Source organism: Manis javanica, chromosome 11 (assembly GCF_040802235.1).
Source record: "Manis javanica isolate MJ-LG chromosome 11, MJ_LKY, whole genome shotgun sequence".
Taxonomy (NCBI): Eukaryota; Metazoa; Chordata; class Mammalia; order Pholidota; family Manidae; genus Manis; species Manis javanica.
Window position 1 is genome coordinate 9,900,943 of NC_133166.1, and position 19,025 is coordinate 9,919,967.

Consider the following 19,025-nt stretch of genomic DNA (forward strand, 5'->3'; position numbering starts at 1 on the left):
GGAAGCAGCCTACCAGTGATTGCTCTTAAGACTGTTTAATTCTGTTACTTTTATGTAAACACAAGGAATGCCTTCCCATCATATTTTAGCCAGAAAAACTGGTTATATGCCTTCCTTGCAGCAAGCACTACAATGAACGTGATTGTCAATGTGACTAGCTTAGAATACTGCAGAGGATAACCTAATTGGAGGCCTTGAAAGTGTTATCCATTTGTCAGCGGTAAACTTACTCAGGATTGTTATAGTTGCACTTGACTGCTGTTCTGTGAGACCTGAGCATTCATACACTTCACCTACCTTGGCAAGCCTAGTTTTGTGACATGACAGCATGATATAACACTATGCATTGAAAGCACTTTTTTGCAAGAAATTTAATCCCCACCTCCAAAAGGAATGCCAATTAGGTTGTGTTAACTGTGTCATCAACTTATACTAGTACTCCCGTGTTCATTCCTCTTACTGCATGCTTCTTAAAAGAAATAGCTATTATGAATGCCTTTTTGTTTTTCATTGAGTGTACAATACCAAGTAAGTATAGCAGTTTTATATTTAACATGTAAGTCTTGCAACACTAAATAAAATTTAAATTATACCTTTTTATGGTTAAACTCTGCAGTTAGCATGCTATAGCTAGACTCTCATTTGAAGATTCAAGTAATGGGCCATTTATATATTTTTCTCTCTCTAAACTTTCAGTGTTTTCCCCAAATCTTAATACATGTCTAAACCTGCCCAGCAATTACAGTCTTACATATTACAAATATTACAAATTCTAAGACAATGCAGATACTTTTGACCAAAAGATCTTATCATGCTCACTGTACAAAGCAGTGCCCCATGATAGTTAGAATCAAGTTGAAAGGCAGAAGTTTTCCTCATTAAGATTACCTTATAAAAGATGAAATTATCTGTGAGAATTCGATCGTCTGCTCTTAATAAAATAAGACCTAATTGAATAACTGAAGAGTTCCTTCCTTACTAAATCTCTTTGGATTAGTTTGTAATCACTTTTAGAAAAGTATTTTTCACACGGCCAAGAGGACAAAGCCATCTGTCATGTGTACTCAAAGCACTGTTTATTTTCTGTCTCTTTAAAGAAAAGTCACAACCAGATTCTCTCCATTTTGTATTTGTTCTCTTGTTTGAAGATTTTTCTTCCCTAAACTACTGCATCCCATATACTTGCAGTCTGACTATAAATAAGCAATATTTTTAGAAGTCATTTCAGGAGAATCTATAAATGTTTTAGACATATATATATATATCCTTTGACCCCAACAATTCTAATTCTAGGCTCTTATTTTATAGAAATGCTGACAGAAATTGTGCCAAGCATTATTTATATGAGTAAAAATATTTTTAAAATAATCAAAATGTCCATGTTAGGGGCATGTTAAATAAATAAATTATGATACATCCATATTGTCAAATGTAGATAGTAAAAAAAGTGAGGCAGATCTGCATGTAACAATTCTGAAGGATGTTCGTGTTATTCCACTGAATGGGGAAAAAACCCAACACAATTTTATAGAGTGAGCTCATTGTTTAAAAAATAAAAAATATCTTGTATATACGTATTTGTGTACATGCTTATGTAGACATTGAAAAGGTGTAGCAGATACACACAACAAATAAAGGAATTGGATAGAACTTTTAATTTTAATTTTATATACTACTATATTATTTAATTTTTTTCCCAATTAGCATACCTATACTTGCATTCCAACACTTCCTTCTGGTTTTTTTTTTTTTTTTGCTTGCTAGATTTATTTTAGATCATGAGTGCTAATTGTTTTAAATTCTTCTATGTCCAAAATCAGCATTTTGTTACCCTCATGTTCCCTCAAACTGCTGATAGTTTGGTCATGAATAAAATTAATTCAGTTCAGAGTAATTTTTCCGTCAGTATTTTAAAACCACTTCTTCATTGCTTTCTTGCATAGAGTTTTGCTAATTAGATACCCAGTGTTATTTGAGTCTTCTTCCTGTGTAGGTTGTCTTTCTATACTGGTAGTTTTTAGGGTTTTTAGGGTTTTCTCTTTATCGCTAACGTTTTACTATATGTTTCTAGTCATGTTTCTCTGTTTCATTTTCCGTATTCTGCTAGAATTTAGTGAACTCTTTTAATCTGAAGTATCTCATCTCTTTTCAGTTGTAGAAAATTTAAAACTTGCATTTCCTCTGTTCTTTGGAAATCTGGAAATTCTAACCCAGAAGGTTGTTTTATTTTTAATTGAAGTATAGTTGATACACAATCTTATATTAGTTTCAAGTGTACAACACAGGGGTTCACCAGTTACCCATAATAATAAATCCTTGCCCCAATTAGTGCAATTGCTATCTGTCAAGATAGAAAGATGTTACAGAATCATTGGCTATATTCTCCATGCTGTACTACCATCCCCATGACCAACTTATATTATGATTGAGAATTTTTGTGCCTGTTTATCCTCCTCCCCCACCCCTCCCCCATGGTGACCACCAGTCACTTCTCAGTGTCTGTGAGGCCACTGCTATTCTGTCCATTCTGTTGTTTTTTCTTTTTTTTTTAGATTTCACAAACAAGTGAAATGGCATTTATCTTTCTCTGCCTGGCTTATTTCACTTAGCATAATACTCTCTAGGTCCATCCATGTTGTCCCAAATGGCAGGATTTCTTTCTTTTTTATTAACCCAGGATTTTTTAACCTGGGATCTGTGGATAGAATTCAGGGGAGTCCATGAACTTGGGCAAGAAAACAATTACATTTGTATTTTCACCAGCCTCAAACTGAAATATAATATTTTCTACCATTTGAATTGAGGCAACAAACCACAGTAGTGTCTGTGACATTATTACTAATAGAAATCACAGATATTTTCATATTACATTGATTGTGGCAGATATCTCAAAAATGATAGTAAACTGGCTATCAGATCTTATTTATTAATAGACCACAAAATTTTAACTTTTCACAACTGCATTTCAATATAATTGATTTCTTTTCTAATCTTTTTTATTTTTATTGTGTTCATTTAAAGGTATTCTGAGAAGGTACAGTGGTCTGAATGTCTTCCCTCCAAAAGATTCCTATGTTGAAATTCTAATGCCTGATGTGATAGTAGTACAAGGTGGGGCCTTTGGGAGGTGCTTAGGTCATGAGGATGGAACCCTCATGAATGGGATTAGTGCCCTTATAACAGAAGCCCCAGGGAGCCCCATGTAAGGACATAGCAAGAAGGTCCCAGCTATGAACCAGGAGGAAGGCCCTCACCACGAGGTGACCATGCTGGCACCTTGATCTTGGACTTCTGAGGCTCCAGGCTGTGAGAAACAAATTCCTGTTGTTACAAACTACCAAGTTTTTAAAAATGCCTGCATTAGATAGATGAATAAAAATCTCTGTAACTTCAATGCCTCTTAGCTTTTCTTTCAGTTTCAGTCTTTCTATGTCTTCATTTCTGTGGTTAGATTAGAGAGAAATAGAAGGCCCCCAGTGAGGGCAACACATGGCCAGCTTTAGGTGGCTGGAGCCCCAGCTCGCTGCTCTGGCTCATCATTTGATCACAGCTTCTGATCCAAAGAAAGACCCTGCCTTGTTTTTATAGACTTATTAATCCATTTTTTGTCAGTCCTCCAACTTTGGTAAGGGAGGGAGAGATCATCAGTATGTACTCTGCCAGCCACCTTAAACCTGGGATGCATGTATTAATTTTGCCTTTAGAAAAATAAATAAAAGATGCAGCGCTACATTCTTTCCCTCCTCTTAATTTTTTTTTTTTTTGCAATATATAATATTGTAACAATAAACCCTTACAAGTCTGCTTTACACGTGAGAAACTGAAGGTGGTACAAGATAATCACCAATTCAAAGCCATGTGACTAGTTAGTAACAGGGCTAAGACTAGAGCTCAGGTCTTCTGGCTTCTCCAGTGCTTGCTCTTTGAGCTATTTTTGGATATATCTCTTTCCAGGAGATGGTGGTGTGGATATTATAATAAACCATAGTAGAAAAATTACTATTATTTATTTGTTATTATACATATGGTTCTCTCTGGCTAAGATACTTTCAGTCAGTTGGTCAATAAACATTTTAGAACATTTGATGTGTACCAAGTGCTGAGTTGGGTTCCAGGCATACAGTAATGAACAAGACCTGGTTCCTACCCACATGGAACTTACAGTCAGTCTGTAAGAAGAATAGGCATCAAATACTGAATTCCTCTTCCCTTCATTTGGTGACCTTCTACTCACCTTTCAGAATCAGACTAAAATGCACCTTTTCTGTGAAGCTTTCTGGGGGAGTTCACTGCCCTTTGTGCTTCTACAACATATGAGTCATACCTCTGTTATCAACTGGGAACAGGCTTTTTATTTTAATATTTTACTTAATAGTATTTCCTGCCAACTCACTGACCTCTACCCCCAACCAGGTGGTAAGGAACTCAAGGGCAGGTTTGCCCATTCATCTTGATGGCACCTTCAGGACCTAGCACAGTACCTGGCATATAGTAGGCAATAAGTACTTCAATGAATGTCACTGAAGTCAAGAGAAAATAATGGAAAGCTGTCTCTGACTCCTTTCAGAATACTGTATATCTACTTGTGTTTTTTAAATTAAAAATGGTATTCCCCATTGAAGAACTTTAAGTTTAGGATTGGCAAAATCCATTTTTATTGTTTGGGCTAGTGGCCAACAGAAATAGAAATAGAAATAGATGCGAGCACTTGCCAGCTGCCATAATTATAAAATCTTAAAGTCTATTTAAAAATGTACTGAGAAGCTTTGCGCAGTGGCAGTATCGTAGCCAATGAGGTTTATCCGAGGCGCGATTATTGCTAATTGAAAACGTAAAAAAAAAAAAAAAAAAAAAAAAAAAAAAAAAAAAAAAAAAAAAATGTACTGAGAAAAATCCACCTTTTGCTTCAATTTATCTGAGTTGACAGTCTCCACAATCTAAACCTACTCAGTCTACTAAACTCCACCATCTAAACCCAATCTAAATCCACACCTCCAAATTCATTTAATTCTACATAACCTATGACTACACAACCTGAATCCCTAAAAAGGCTCAATTGTGGAGTACATTATCATTTCAGATCTTCGAATACTTTTTCAAGAGGTGAAACTTTCTTTCATCTTGAGGCAAAGTCATCCTCTGTTTGCAGGAAATTATCTAATGGGTGAGGTTGGATATAATAATATTGAGCCAGACCCTTTTCTGGAATGGAAGTTTGAGAGCTGCCACTCCAGAGATCTAAACTTTTCTGCCTAATAACATGAATAAAAGTTACCTTTACATTGCTATAGTTTCTGATGTCTTTGGAGAAACATTTCCTTTAAAGTGTGGGTGTAGACTCCCCTAGCCTGCGTGGTATTGTTTATTTTAGTTGAGATGCTCGTGCTGCCTGTTTAAACAGCTTCTTACAGGAGATTAGGAGTGAAGACTTTAGGGCTATAGGATTCTGGTTTTTTACTTCATGTGGATAAAATGCCATAAAAAGAAACAGGACTGGGCTGGGCTTAGTACAAAAAGACAGGCCTGCTGTTATCCCACACGTGGTAATGCTCAAACACGGACTTGAGGAATGTACTCCACTGGATATTTTGCTCTTGTGTGATATTTCACAGAGGCCATAGGAATGGGCCTGACTCCATGAGTTGGGGAGGTTTGGGCATTCTTAAGAGGAAGTGGACAGGAAATGAGGATAGGAGAGGTGGCCTGAGACTAGGGACACTACAGGGAGCAATGGGCTCTTCTCCTGGGGCTTCTGGAGATTGAGGCCTGAACTTTCAGGAGGTCACCCCCACCCAAGGGAGAAGATAAGCAGACTCTGCCAGATAGTGCAAGCCTGAGAACTAGGCAGGAAGGCACCCCTGTGGCCTTAAGACAGCCTGTGCTTTGGCTTGTGGACCTTGAGAGCATTCAGAGTACACAGCCATTTTTGTTTGTCAGCTTTACAACTCCTTTCTCTTATTCTCCACTATTCCATAGAAGTTTGCTAAATGTTAACAACCTAGTCCTTGTTAGGATATGGGAAATTAAAGGACAGCTCTGTGTGTACCTCTGGGAACATTTAGAAAAGGGAAGAAAAGCCTTCCCTTGAGGTGGGCATAGCTGTGGTGGCTTCAGTCATAGAGGTGCAGGAGGTGTGAGGTGACAGTGGGGGAGCAATCTGGAACCACAGAGGTGGCTGGGGCAGGATGGATTTGTGGTACACGTGAGCAACTAGGAAGTGCAAAGACTTACTTGTGGAATGGAGCCTCATAAAAAGTGAGACTTCCTGTCATCAGAGAAGATGAAAGCTTGAGCCACAGTAATTTGGACATGGAAAGGTAAACTTGACCTCATTTTAAATCATAATCTAGTGAGGTCTGGGAGACTGGGTATATGCACCTAGCATGCACTATAAAATGTTGTCTTTGCTTCTTAGTAACCTGTTTAACACAGGTTTGCAGAATACAAAAGCAGGCCTAAAATGGATTCCCAACCAATTTTGTGAAAATTATATTGATCACACTCTGTTTATGCATTCATTAGTAATCATGTAGTAGATCCCAGTATATGCCAAGCAGTATGATAGAAATCAAAGCAGATCCACTAAAATGTAGCTGGTATAAACTGCTCCTCAGTGCTTAAGGCAGAATTATCATATATTCAATTCTCCTAATTAAAGGAAAAATGACTTGAGCCCCCTTGTGCTAGATTAGGGTGGAATCTAGTGTCATTTCCTTCAAGCCCTTTCTCTTCTTCTAGATCTTCTGAGAACCCTGGAAGGTGTACACATCCACTTAGGAGGTCCATTTGACTTCACTTCAGGCTAAGATAGGCCCTGGAATCTAAGCATCCACACTGTTCCTTGAGGCCTCAGGGTATTACTGACGGAAGTTAGTCCTGGCCGTGCAGTTGGCCTGGCCCTCAGCGGCTCCACTGTGCAGTGCTGCTGCGGGTCCCGTTCACTGCACAGGCCAGCAGGACACAGAGGGACTTCATGAGAGACTCCATTTCCTCAGGGCCATGATCAATGAAGAATGGTCCTCACTGGACCTCCCTGTCTGCAGCATTTAGCACTCAGGCCTTTCTGTCACACACGGTCGTTCTCCTTCAAGCCTCACCATCAATCCTATGACACTTCCCTCTGACCGGCTCGGTGTCAGCCCTTCACAGACAGCAAAACCACTACCATTCCAGTCTCAGGGGCCCCCAGATGCTAGAACACATTTCTCTTCAACCATTAACATACAAAAGTACTATTTCCATTCTTCTCCCAGCCAAGAGACCCTTTCATGCCCTCAGCTAAAGTGACTTCGCAGGTGGTCTCCAGGTCTCAGGGCCACCATTCTTCTGGCAGCAGTTTTCTGTTGACTCCTAGATGTCAAAGGTCCTCTCTTGGCAATAGGATTTAGAAAGCTTGTATACTAGCCTCCTTCTCTTCCGGGGTGCATCAATATTATTTACTATTTTGATACTAAATGGACACACCTTGCATGCCCTGGACAAACAGGTCATTGACCTTTATGCTGATTTTTAATGTTTCCCAAACTTCTGTTATTATAAATAAAAGTACCCAGGCTTTACTTCTGGAAAATCTGATCAGGTGGGCTTCAGTTTGGACCTAGAAATCTATACTTTTACAAGCACTCTCATGACAAAGAAGTTCATGTGAGAAGGGAAAATCCACTCACATTGTCTAACCCAATAGCTTCCATTACTGAACACTGGGATCACCTGGGAAGCTTCTGAACCAACAGAGATGCGTTGGACCTATCTGGGATTTTTTTTTTTTTTTTTTTTACTTTTTATTTGGAAATCAAACTTACAGAAAAGTGGCAAGAAGAATACATATCTTTTTCTTTTTCTGAACCATTTTAAGTGTTAGTTGTTGACATGGTACCTCAGTACTTGCAAATATTTGTGTTTCCTACAAAGACATTTTCTTATACAACCAAAGAGAACCCATCAAAACCAGGAAAATTAATTTCAGTATGTCACTGCCCTCTCCTCCTCAGACCCCATTCAGGTTTTGTAAATTGTTCCCAAATGTCTTTTAAAATAAAAGTAGAATATAGAATCATGTGTTGTGTTTATGTCATGTCTCTTTAGCCTCTACTCAGAAGACAGTTCTTCAGTCTTTCCTTGATTGTGATGACCTTGACATTTTAAAATTGCAGGCCACTTATTTTGTAGAATGGCCCTCAATTTGGCTGTTGGAAGTTTTCTCATGATTAGATTGTGGTTACGTGCCTCTGAAAAAATATCACAGAAGTGATGCCACGTTTTTCTCATCACATCCAATTCAGGGGCACACCGTTTTTATTTGTCCCAGTATCATTTATGGGTATTTCAATCACTTGATTAAGATAGTATCTTCTAGGCTTATACACTGTGAAGTAATTCTTTTTCTCTCTCTAATAAGTTTTTTATGAGAGAGAATTTTAAGATGGTGTAAATATCCCTCATCAAACTTTCAATTTATTCACTTACATGTTTATAGCAGTATGTACTCATGGATTCCTCTTTTATCCAATGGGTTATCACCCAGTACTGTCATTCCTTACATTGCTGTTCCAATTGTCCCAGAATGGCACTGGAAGGGCCTCGCAGCTCCTTAGACATGTCTGCTATACTTTGACCACTCTTTTGTGTTTGGGACACCAGGTTCAGTTTTTCCATTGACTGCCTCAGCACTAGAATCAGCCAATTCTGCAAAGAATGCCAGTTCCTTTTAGAAATTAAGAGGCTAAGTATGATCCTTGCTATGAGGGTGTTTCTGCTTCCAACCCTTCAAGTGAACAGAGCACGCATGAACGTGCACACACATACACACACATACATTTTTATACATACACACTATCTACATCTATATTTCTGTATCTATTTCTATACTGAAAACTATGAGAGACTTCAATTCCAATATGACACTATAAGATGCATCCTAGCTTTCTCCTGTTCCATATTTGTAACTCTCTGACCATAAGACACCACCAGTAAATGTACTTACTTACTAATCTTTTCTCACCCTGGTCCCCCAACACCCATGCGAATACTCTCCTTACCGTGTGGGCTCTGAAACGCTACCCAAGCAGGAAGGTACCCCTCACCTTGCTTGGACACCTCATGGGGACCCCTTCTGATTGTAAGGCTCCAACATTCCACCCTAAGGCACCACTGCATCATCCCCCATGTGAATGCCCTTCTCACCCTGCTCAGACTTTAACGTTTGTGCCAAATCACCCCTCCCACACAACCCAGATACCTCCCTCAAGCAGCTCAGACTTTGTCACCCCATTCTGGGTGTCTGTGTCCTGTTCCCCGCCCCATGGGGAAGCCTACCCTGTTCAGGTCCAGTTCAGGCTTTATACTGAATTGTTCAGGAAGGAAAGCAATGGGAAAAGGAGGGGGAATAGAAAGAGAAAACCATCAGGGAGATCTGAATTGAGAACAGCTATAGTGGGGTATCAGTACCTGTGTTTTTAAATGATCCCCCAGAAATTCTGATAATGGCCATGTTTGGAGTCCACTGAATTTAAAACTCTTATGCTAGGGAAGGCTGAGGAAATGAACAGTTTTAATTGAATGCTTACTAAGTGCTGTTCATTATATTAAGCCCTGAGACAGATACATAGACAAATAAGATATTTTCCCTGCTCTGAGGAGCTGACAATTCAGAAGGGGAGACAGCAGTTGAAAAGCAGTGCTAGAGTACATGAAGTAATTTGCGGAAATGGAGGTATGTGTAAATGCTAGAGGAGCAAAGTGGAAATGACTATTTCTGTCTGGGGAATTGGGGAAAGTTGTTGAGTTTTAAGGGGTGAAAAAGAGTTTACCAAAAAAGGAGAGGAAGACAGAAATTTGTAGCAGAAGGAACTAGCTGTCTAAGGTAGGTACAGGTGTGAAACCTGGGATTGCTATTAAACTCAGGAACCTCCCATGAACATTATCATTTGGATTGGGGTGTGAGTTACCTGTCCAAATCAGTCAAAGTGATGCTACATGTTGTTGGTCCATTTAAACCAGGCAATCAGTCTTTTGGGGGCAATATCAAGAACATAATACTATGTCAGTACATTCGTTTTCTAGAAAAATCAATAACTGCTAATTTAATATGGTTAAAAATTAAATATTCTAGGGATCATACAAGGTAGAAAGTTAAAAATCACCATCTTCATCTCCCAGAAATATTCCATCTCCCTGAAATGACCTCAGCAATATCTTACACTATTTTCCTCATAATTTTTTTTTTGCATATACTACCAATTATGTGTGAGTATATTTACATTTTCCTCCAAAACTGAACTTATACTTACCACTTTAAACTTGCTGTTTTCAACTTGACATTTCTTGGGTAGCTTTCTAAATTAGTACATAGAATTCTATTTAGTTCTTTTAAAAAAATGTATTTTCACTTTATTTCAATCATTTTTCTTTATGTTCATTCACACACTACATGAATAAATTGTCAATGTAAATAAAAGTGACATATGTAACTCAGTAGTCTGTTGTTATCCCCGACTACACTTCCTTTCCCAGAGGTAACCATTCTTGTCTACTGGCATATGTCTTCCTACTTTTTCTTTATGCATTTACACACACACACACACACACACACACACACACACACACACACGTATGTGTGTATAGGTATATGTTTGTATGTTGGGTTTTCTTTTTCATAAATGGGATAATGGACAATGTTGAGTTTCAGGTGTTATCAAATTTCAAAGCCAGAAAGAACACACAAAAGGATCTGCAACCTTGTCCATCATTCCCAGCCTTTTTCTCCAGGCCTTCCAATCTCACTTGTGTTGTAGCCATTGCAAACATATCATAGGCACTGGGAATTGAGCCACATTAAAGAAAAAGGTGCATAAATAAGATCCCCCTGGGACAGCTGACCCCTTGGCACTCTTCTCTGTGGCTTTAGCTTTGCAAAACCAGGCTGAGGAGAAACAAATGGGAGGACAGGACTATAAAAGAAGCATGTATGGGCCCCTCGGACCCCTAAGTGCATGGGCCTTTAGGTTTAGATATAGTTCTTGCTAGGCCTCTAGACTGCTTTGCCTCTTATAGCCAGAGAGATGGAGATTGAAGCATGTAAGACCTTGGAAAATGTGCAACTGAGCAAGGTCTAATCATCAGTGATTGGAAGACAAATGTGCAATAAGAGCCAACTGGGATTTAACTCAAAGGCATTTTGAAAGTTTGCTTCATTGCATTACAATTGCAGCCTTTTGCCCCAGATTTCTCCACAAATATTCTATAGGCATTTTTTAAGTCCCAGAGCCCTTAACTAATGTTATTTAAGGCAATTTTATGTGTCTAATTGTAAAGATTGTTTGCTAACTTTTGTGCAAGAAATGATCTCAAAATACCCTTGTGTCTATTGATATTTCAAGGTAAGAGAATGCTCTGGAATGCTTCCCATTTTCCAAATGTAATATTTTCCAAAATAAACGTTGGAGTAACTGCATGGTTGATACCATGTGACCATTTTAATTCACACAATGATATTCTGGAGTTTATGGAAGCTTGGCCTTTTTCCAGGAGGTTTGGAAGTCCAAGAGTTGGCTGTTTCTTCTCAGTGGGAGAAAAGACGGAGGATGTGGATCAGAATTGGTAAATTGGAGAGAAGGTCACTAAGTGAACAGAGTTAAGAAGAGAAAAGTGCAGTACAATCTTCAGTGGGAGGAAAGCCAGTTGCACAGAGGGGAAGGACTGGTTACCATTAAAGGTTTCAAAATGAGGGACTTTAAGGAGAATTGAAAAAGGAAGTTAACAATGCCTTGTTTTTCTCTCTCTCTTCTAGGGATGAGACCATTGTAATGAGATCCAGGTGCAACCCTGGGCTTTGAGGTATCCCCATCCTTGTCTGTTCAGAAGCCCCCCAAACCTTCAATGCCTGTAGTTCACATGCCTCCTCTTCCAAGGAGCCTACCTGGATGGCCAGATTGCAGTCATCACATGACACCCCACTGTCAAAATGATCTGTTTCCTTGTTCTTTTCCCCATGGTCTGTGAAATTCTTGAGACCAGGATATAAAAGGCATACATAGTAATTATAGGCTGAATGTTGACTGGATGAGCCTCTCTGTCTGGAAATAATCCACCACACACACACACACACACACACACACACACACACACACACACACAACACTCTCTGGGTGCCTTGCACTTACCTCACTCCTGTAATTTTTTTTTTCTATCATGTACTGTAATTTCTGTCCATTTAGCTACATTATTAGGCTCAGAATTCTTCTACAAGCAAGATGAGATGATGCTGGTAATGTATTTGTGCCACGTCCATTGAATAAATGACAGCTATTACTATTTGTGTAAAGGGTTACATAAAAGAGTAGAAAATATATTTTATTTTTATTTAAAAAATAAGCTTCAGAAACTCACCTTGATGCTGATCTTCGTTTTGCAAGGGATCCTTCTTTGAGTGACCCTTCTTAATTATGCAACTACAAGAGACTTACTGCCTTGGAGGAAGGGAATATTACTATCTGTTCTTTCCCATTCCTTTTGGATGGAAAACTGAAGCTGGGGTTAGAGAAGAGAGTTAGCGCTGAGTTGCACAACTCCAGGGGACACCATTTATATGGTGATCTATTGTGTTAGATATAGAGACTCTTTGGAGCTAGGTGTGGAGGGACAGCCTTCCTTTTGAATACAGTATGGATGGTGTCCCTGGAACTGTGCAAGCAGACAGCCTTAGGGAGAGGAAAGGAAAGGGACTCTGACTTTTTCTCTTTGAAGTTCAAGAATATTGGATCTCAAATGGCTTGGGATGGTGGTTACTGAGATCTGCTGGCAGCAAAGAAGATGAAGGGCCCCAGAGAGGCACCTGCCCTAAGAGAAGGGCTGTCTTTGGAGGGCGGGACCTAGCAGAGCTTTCTGCCTGAAGATGCTATGAAGAAACCATGGCGGAACACACTCAGCATGTATTAAGTGAGCTGAGGAGCTGAACCTTGAAGGCAAACCTTGGTGCATCATGCAGCCAGGGCAGGACCTGGACCAGCAACAGTATAACCTCAGCAGGAGACATGCCCAGTAGTCTGTGCAGGAGCAGCAAGGACCCAGCATAGCAGAAACAGAACAAAGAAACTTTTGGATTGGTCAACTCACCAGTTTTCTGAGATCTGTTGGCAGGAAAGAAGGTGGAGGGCCCTAGAGATGCACTTGCCATGAAAAGGTTTGTCTTTGGAGCCCTTCTGGCACATAGCTGGCACATGATGAGTGATCCATGAGACCAGTGAATCGCAGAAAGTCCACTTTCTTAATAAAATTGGGAAATCAGGTCTTTGCAGATTGATTCTGGAATAACTCAGAGTCCCACTGTAAAACAGACTCCCACACCAACTTAAAATTGGACTTGAATCCCCGCAGGGACACCGTAACCAAAATACCTTTCTGGGCTGCCTCCAGCACAAGTCAGAAACAGAAATGTGGATCTGGAAATCTCTTCTCTGTTTCACCAGCTGCCTTTTTCCGAAAGTCCAAAAAGTTGAGGTTGATGTCTTAATTCCACTTCAAGTTCTCTGTCCTGTACAGTCCAGGCTCAGTACATGTTAATGACTGACCGGCTAGCTGGCCAAGTGCAAAGTTTTGATATTGAAAGAACTGGAGTAGTTCATTATCAGTTGGTTCCAGGCATGAGATCAGAATGACAATTCAAGGAAACTAATTCCTTGTTATTTTGTGGGTGTGGTTTTCATTATTAAAAAACGAAATCCACCGTTTCAGAAGAAGCATTCCATTTATAATTTTATAACCAGATAAACAAGAGTATTCTCTGACCCCAGGGTAGTGGTTGAGATCATGGCCTTTGGTCCATCAGCTATAGGTCTGGATTGTGTCTTTGTAACTTATTAGTTAAGTGATCGTCAGCAACTCACCTAACTTCCAAAGTATGTTTCTCATGTAAAAAAGGAAACTAAAATTATATGTAGTTCATAAAATGAAATGAGAAATTATATGTCAGGCACGGTGCCTGACACAGAATAAGCACCCAGTAAATGTTCGCTGTCATGACTTATTATTTCCTTCATCACCAAACTCCTTCCTGCTCCCTTTCAGTCCTTGCTTCCTGCTCACACCTGAGCCCACTGCAGTCCAGTGCCCGTGTTCCACACACTCTGGATATTCTTTTAAAGACCTTCAATGATCTTTTCATTGCCAAGCCAATAAATATTTTTCATTGTTTTTCCTGCTCTCTCTAGGGTATTTGACATCATCAAAAACTCTCTTCTTTTTGGAATTTTCTTCCCTCCTGATTCTTCTAGTAAATCTCAACATCTTTCAGCTTTCTTTGCTGGCTTCTTCCTCTCTGCAGCCCTTATATGTTAGTATTCCTAAATGTAATCCTTCATCTATTTTTCCTTTTCACTTTCTTTGACTTCAACTATCATTTATAATCTCATTACTGTTAAATTTATATTTATACTTATAACTTAATCTCCAAGACTGTATTTTTGACATCTTACTTGATGTCCAGATTTCCTAAATGAGAACCTCAAACCTATTGTATATGAAGTGAAATGTGCCTTCTCCCACCCTTAAGCAGCCCCTTTTCCTGAGGTCCTTTTTATGTTAGTGCTGTTACTATTTATACCCAGTCATTCAAGCAAACTGACTTTGTAACCTCTCCCTCTCTCTCATTGCCCTCCCCCTGCCCCATATCCAATCATTCTATTCATTGTACTCTTAAATGGCTCTCAAATCAATCCTTTCTCCTCCATCCTTACCACCAGGACATTCATCAGCTCTTGCTGAAGTACTGCAGTAGCATTCTAAATTTTAGCTTCCATTCTAAACTCCAAATATAATCATGTTGCTCACCTGCTAAAATCCTTTACAGACCTCACCCCCAAAACTGTACAGACCAGAGTGGGGCAACTTGAAAAAAAAAACAAGAGTAATTTATTTTTTTTAAATTAGAACAGATTCAAGGTCATCTCTGTGGCAACCTTGAACTCACTTGCATTCTAATATGCTTTAGTGGAAAAGAAAGTAATGGAGTTTAAACGAGCACCCTCAAATCCACATCGGCCTGGGACTGTCCCTAGGATCTGTTCATGTGAACACCCTTCACTATGCGTATTGTGGAATAAAGGTTGAGAACTACTGGCCTGTTTTCAGTTGTTGCCAATTTCCAAATTTTCTTCCTTTGCTTTGCCAGCCCATACATTGTCTGGATTCAGTGCTCTGGATTCAGGGCCTGCCAGTGATTCCTGATAAATAAAATGCACAGGAAACTAAAAATAGACATCAGAGTGATTATTTAATAATTTTCAGTGAGAAATAAAACTGCCAAATAGATTAGAATCTCAACAGTTTATTGAAGAAAGCTTGTACTTCTGGTTCTTAAGCTACATAGAAAGCCTAATTATAATCAGAACATTGCCTTGTGGGACTGGCTAAGATATGCTTTTATATAATTCTCACAATAAGGATGGCTGATAGCACTTGAAATTGATACCCTCCAGTATCCATCTCCACAGTAGGGAAAATCATTAGACATGGAAATAATTCAAATTTTATCTCCAGCAAGGATATTTCACCCCGTGGGGCACTACTCACATTGGGGAAATACAATGGGAAGTGCTTACATTTGCTTCTCAGACTCTGGGAAAGTGACTGAGAGCTTTCCAGAAGTGACATGTGAGTTGATTCTTAAAGGATGGGTAGGGGTATTCTAGGAAAAGTGGCATTTACAAAAGCAAAGAGGCTTACAAAAGCATGATATTTTCTAGGAATGCTCAGAAACTTGGAGTGATAGTTTTGATAGAGGGTGAGAAGTGGTAGGAGAGGAAACAGGCCAAATAGGTCAGGGGCAATTATGGAGAGCCTCACATGCCATGGTCTATCAGGGTATTCGACAGGGCCACTATTAGCTAAAGGGGGCCCCAGTGAAAAGTCTAAGGCCACTCCAGCCACATGTAAAAGAAAAACCATTCCTTTCCTTTCTCTTTCACATAGTGAGCAGGGTAAATGAGCATGTTTATCCTTAAAGAAGGTTTTGGGGAGGACGGACAGAGTATGTTCGACCTTCTATGACAGAAGCAAGCGTGCCTTCTGAGTACCTGGCACATGGCCTGGTACTCAGCAGGCACTCAACAAATGCTAGGTGAATGAACACCTGGATGGATGGATGGATGGATGGGTAGGTGGGTGGGTGGAGAGACAGGTGGCAGATGCCTTTGTAATAGAGAAATATAGTTTACCAAACTCTAGATCTGGTAGGTACTTCATTAAAAATGTAAGTCCAGGCAACTATGATTTGAGTCCAAACAAGTCACAGATCAGGAATGTAGGTACACGGGCTGCTTCCTGTCCCATATTACCTCAGTGCTGTCCTGTTTGCTCTTGAGCTCCCTGCCTATGATGCTTGGCAGTGCTGCCTACCTCTGCCTATCTCAGAGCCCATGTTCACAATGCACTGAATAGGCCACATTACTGAATTTCACCTCTGGATTTTAGACTTGCTCCTCTCCTGCAAAGGTTTACATCTTTTCCTCCTTGCCCATTAATGGTTATTTATTATAAAAATCAATATTAAAAAGCAACCAAACTCAAAGAAAAAATTTTTCACATGATTATCATTTAATCAAATTAATATGTGATTTAACATTTGCCCTTGTTACCATATAGCTCTTTCCTAAATGCACATTCAATTATTACATATTTGCAGTAATACTATGGTCTTCTATATTTGATGTTCAATTTGACATTATACCATGACTATTGTTACATGTTGTTTTAGTTTTTTGTTTTCTTAACTTTCCTGTACCCAAAATACTAAACGCCTGATATATCCTAATTCCACTCAATTTTCATGAAACCACACACAAATATATATCTTTTGGTCATTGTTTTATAGAAATAGATTATGCTACACACAGTTTTCTGCTATTTGCTCTTCTCATTTAATAATACACCGTGGATCTACCTTCAGGTCAACAGATCTAGACCCAGCTGATTCAAAATAAACCTGCTAAATATAACTCAGTCAAGTTAATTCAATCTTCACTTACGATTTTCCAGTTTCAATAAACAATGTTGCAGTAAGTATTCTTGCATGTAATCCCTTTAGTATATGTCTATTACTTCTGCAAAATATGTTCCTAGGCTGTTAGGTCAAAGGTATATGTAAGTTAAACTCAGTAGATGTTGCAAGATTACTTTCTCAAAAGGTCACATTCCCATATTCCCACAAGCTTACCAACTTCTCTGTGCAAATATTATGAGAAGCAGTAAAGCATAATGATTGAGTAAAGATGCTGTAGAGCAAGACTACCTGGCATGACTCGTAACTAGGCCATTACAACCTGTGTGACTTTGAGCAAGCTAAGTAATCATGCTGTACCTCAGTTTCACACTTGTAAAATGGGGATAATAACAGACCTTATCTATTATTGATATGTGTAAAACACATAGAACAGTATCCAGCACATAATAAGTACTTAGTAAGTTGTACAGCTATAATTATAGTTGTGATAAATTGGAACATTAATATGATCAACTCACTATATTTCCTCCAATGGGATTTTTTTTTTGTCGTGAAGGTAGGGTAGAAGATTTTCTTTACCTATGTCTAGGGAACAACAATCTCAGCAGTTATTAACATGAGCAAATCAGGATTTTCCAGCCATCCACAGCTATGACACATCATTTAACAGTGCTCCTCGATGTGTCTGGAAAGTATTCCTTTCTGTCTGTATCATTCTTGTTTAATGAGTCCAGTGCAAAAGGGCAGTGTTCCTAAAGTGTGCATAATGGCAATAGCTCATGGCCTTTGCGGTACAGAGCTGCTGCCAAGTTTTCACAGTAATAAACAGAAAAGTGCCCAATTTCTCCACCCCTTTTTTATTAGAGACAATGTCAGTCTCTTTGTGTGAAAGGAATCAAGCCCTAGAGAAAAAGTAGTGTTTTTGTGTTTTTTTTCCAGAAAGGACATAAAGTAAATATTTCACTTTATGGAGCCACTGATAAAACAATCCACTCTGCATCTTTCAAGCTGTTTTGTCGAAGCATGTAGTGAACTTTCCAAGTCCATGTTTACACTAAGTTTCAGTTTAACATGGATTCAAACAAACAGAAAGATCAAATATTTGGAACTTTTTGGCAGATTGCTTTTGTGATTAAGAGACAAAGCGACATTCAGTAAGCTTGCATGCAGCCAGGAAGTTTTCCTGAAGCAATTTTTAAAGATTATTGCAGAATCAGTCCATATTCAATTCTTGTGAACCCATCAGGCATTTACTGAGCACTTGATACATACAAGACATCATCCTAAGCATTGGTGGAGGCACAGAACAAAGATAAAAATGGCAGGATTAGAACACTCCATGGAGAAAGTGCAGGCAGTGATAAGCTATGCATTAGCTCTTTCTTGGTATCAAGTGCAGGAAAACCCCATTCAAGCTGATTTAAGTGAACAAACAAAAAGTATTAGCTTATTTAATGAAAAATACAGAGGTGCTGGCCTCAAATGGGGCTTGATCCACGGGCTCTTTGGGATCCCAACTCTCTCCATCTTCTGAATTTTCTCTCCCAAGTACAGGCTTCCCTCTCAGATTCTGTGTGAAGGGAAGATGGCCTCCCACAGCTCCAGGTCTATCTCAAGTCTAACAGAAAATAGGACTTCTATTCCACAGCTGTATAATATAAGTTTTGGATATGATTAGTGGTTTGAATTTGTTAACAAGTTTTTCCCTAAACTTATCACAGTGGCCAGAGGGGGGCCATGTTCTAACCAGTCAAGGCTGAGTGACCAGCCCTGGAGCCTTGGACACAAGGATGGAGTCAGCATCTGCCAAAGTGAGTGGACTGACGTAGAGTGCATGAGCAATTCCCCAGAGGGGGAAAAAATCAGAGTTCTATTACCATAAGAAGGAGAAATGATTCAAAAACAAATATAACAGAGGAATAAACACAGTATGATGAAAGATGGGGTAGAAACATTCTGGTTTTAAGGATCTATGAAGTGGAATCAAGAAGAGGAATAGAGTTCAAATCCCTTCCCATTCTGAGAATCT

At 39.2% G+C, this 19,025-nt stretch overlaps 1 pseudogene; it reads left to right on the forward strand.

Moving 5' to 3' along the window:
- Window positions 1-4,762: 4,762 nt before the first annotated feature.
- LOC118973016 (U4 spliceosomal RNA) lies at window positions 4,763-4,844 on the forward strand (annotated as a pseudogene).
- Window positions 4,845-19,025: the final 14,181 nt, after the last annotated feature.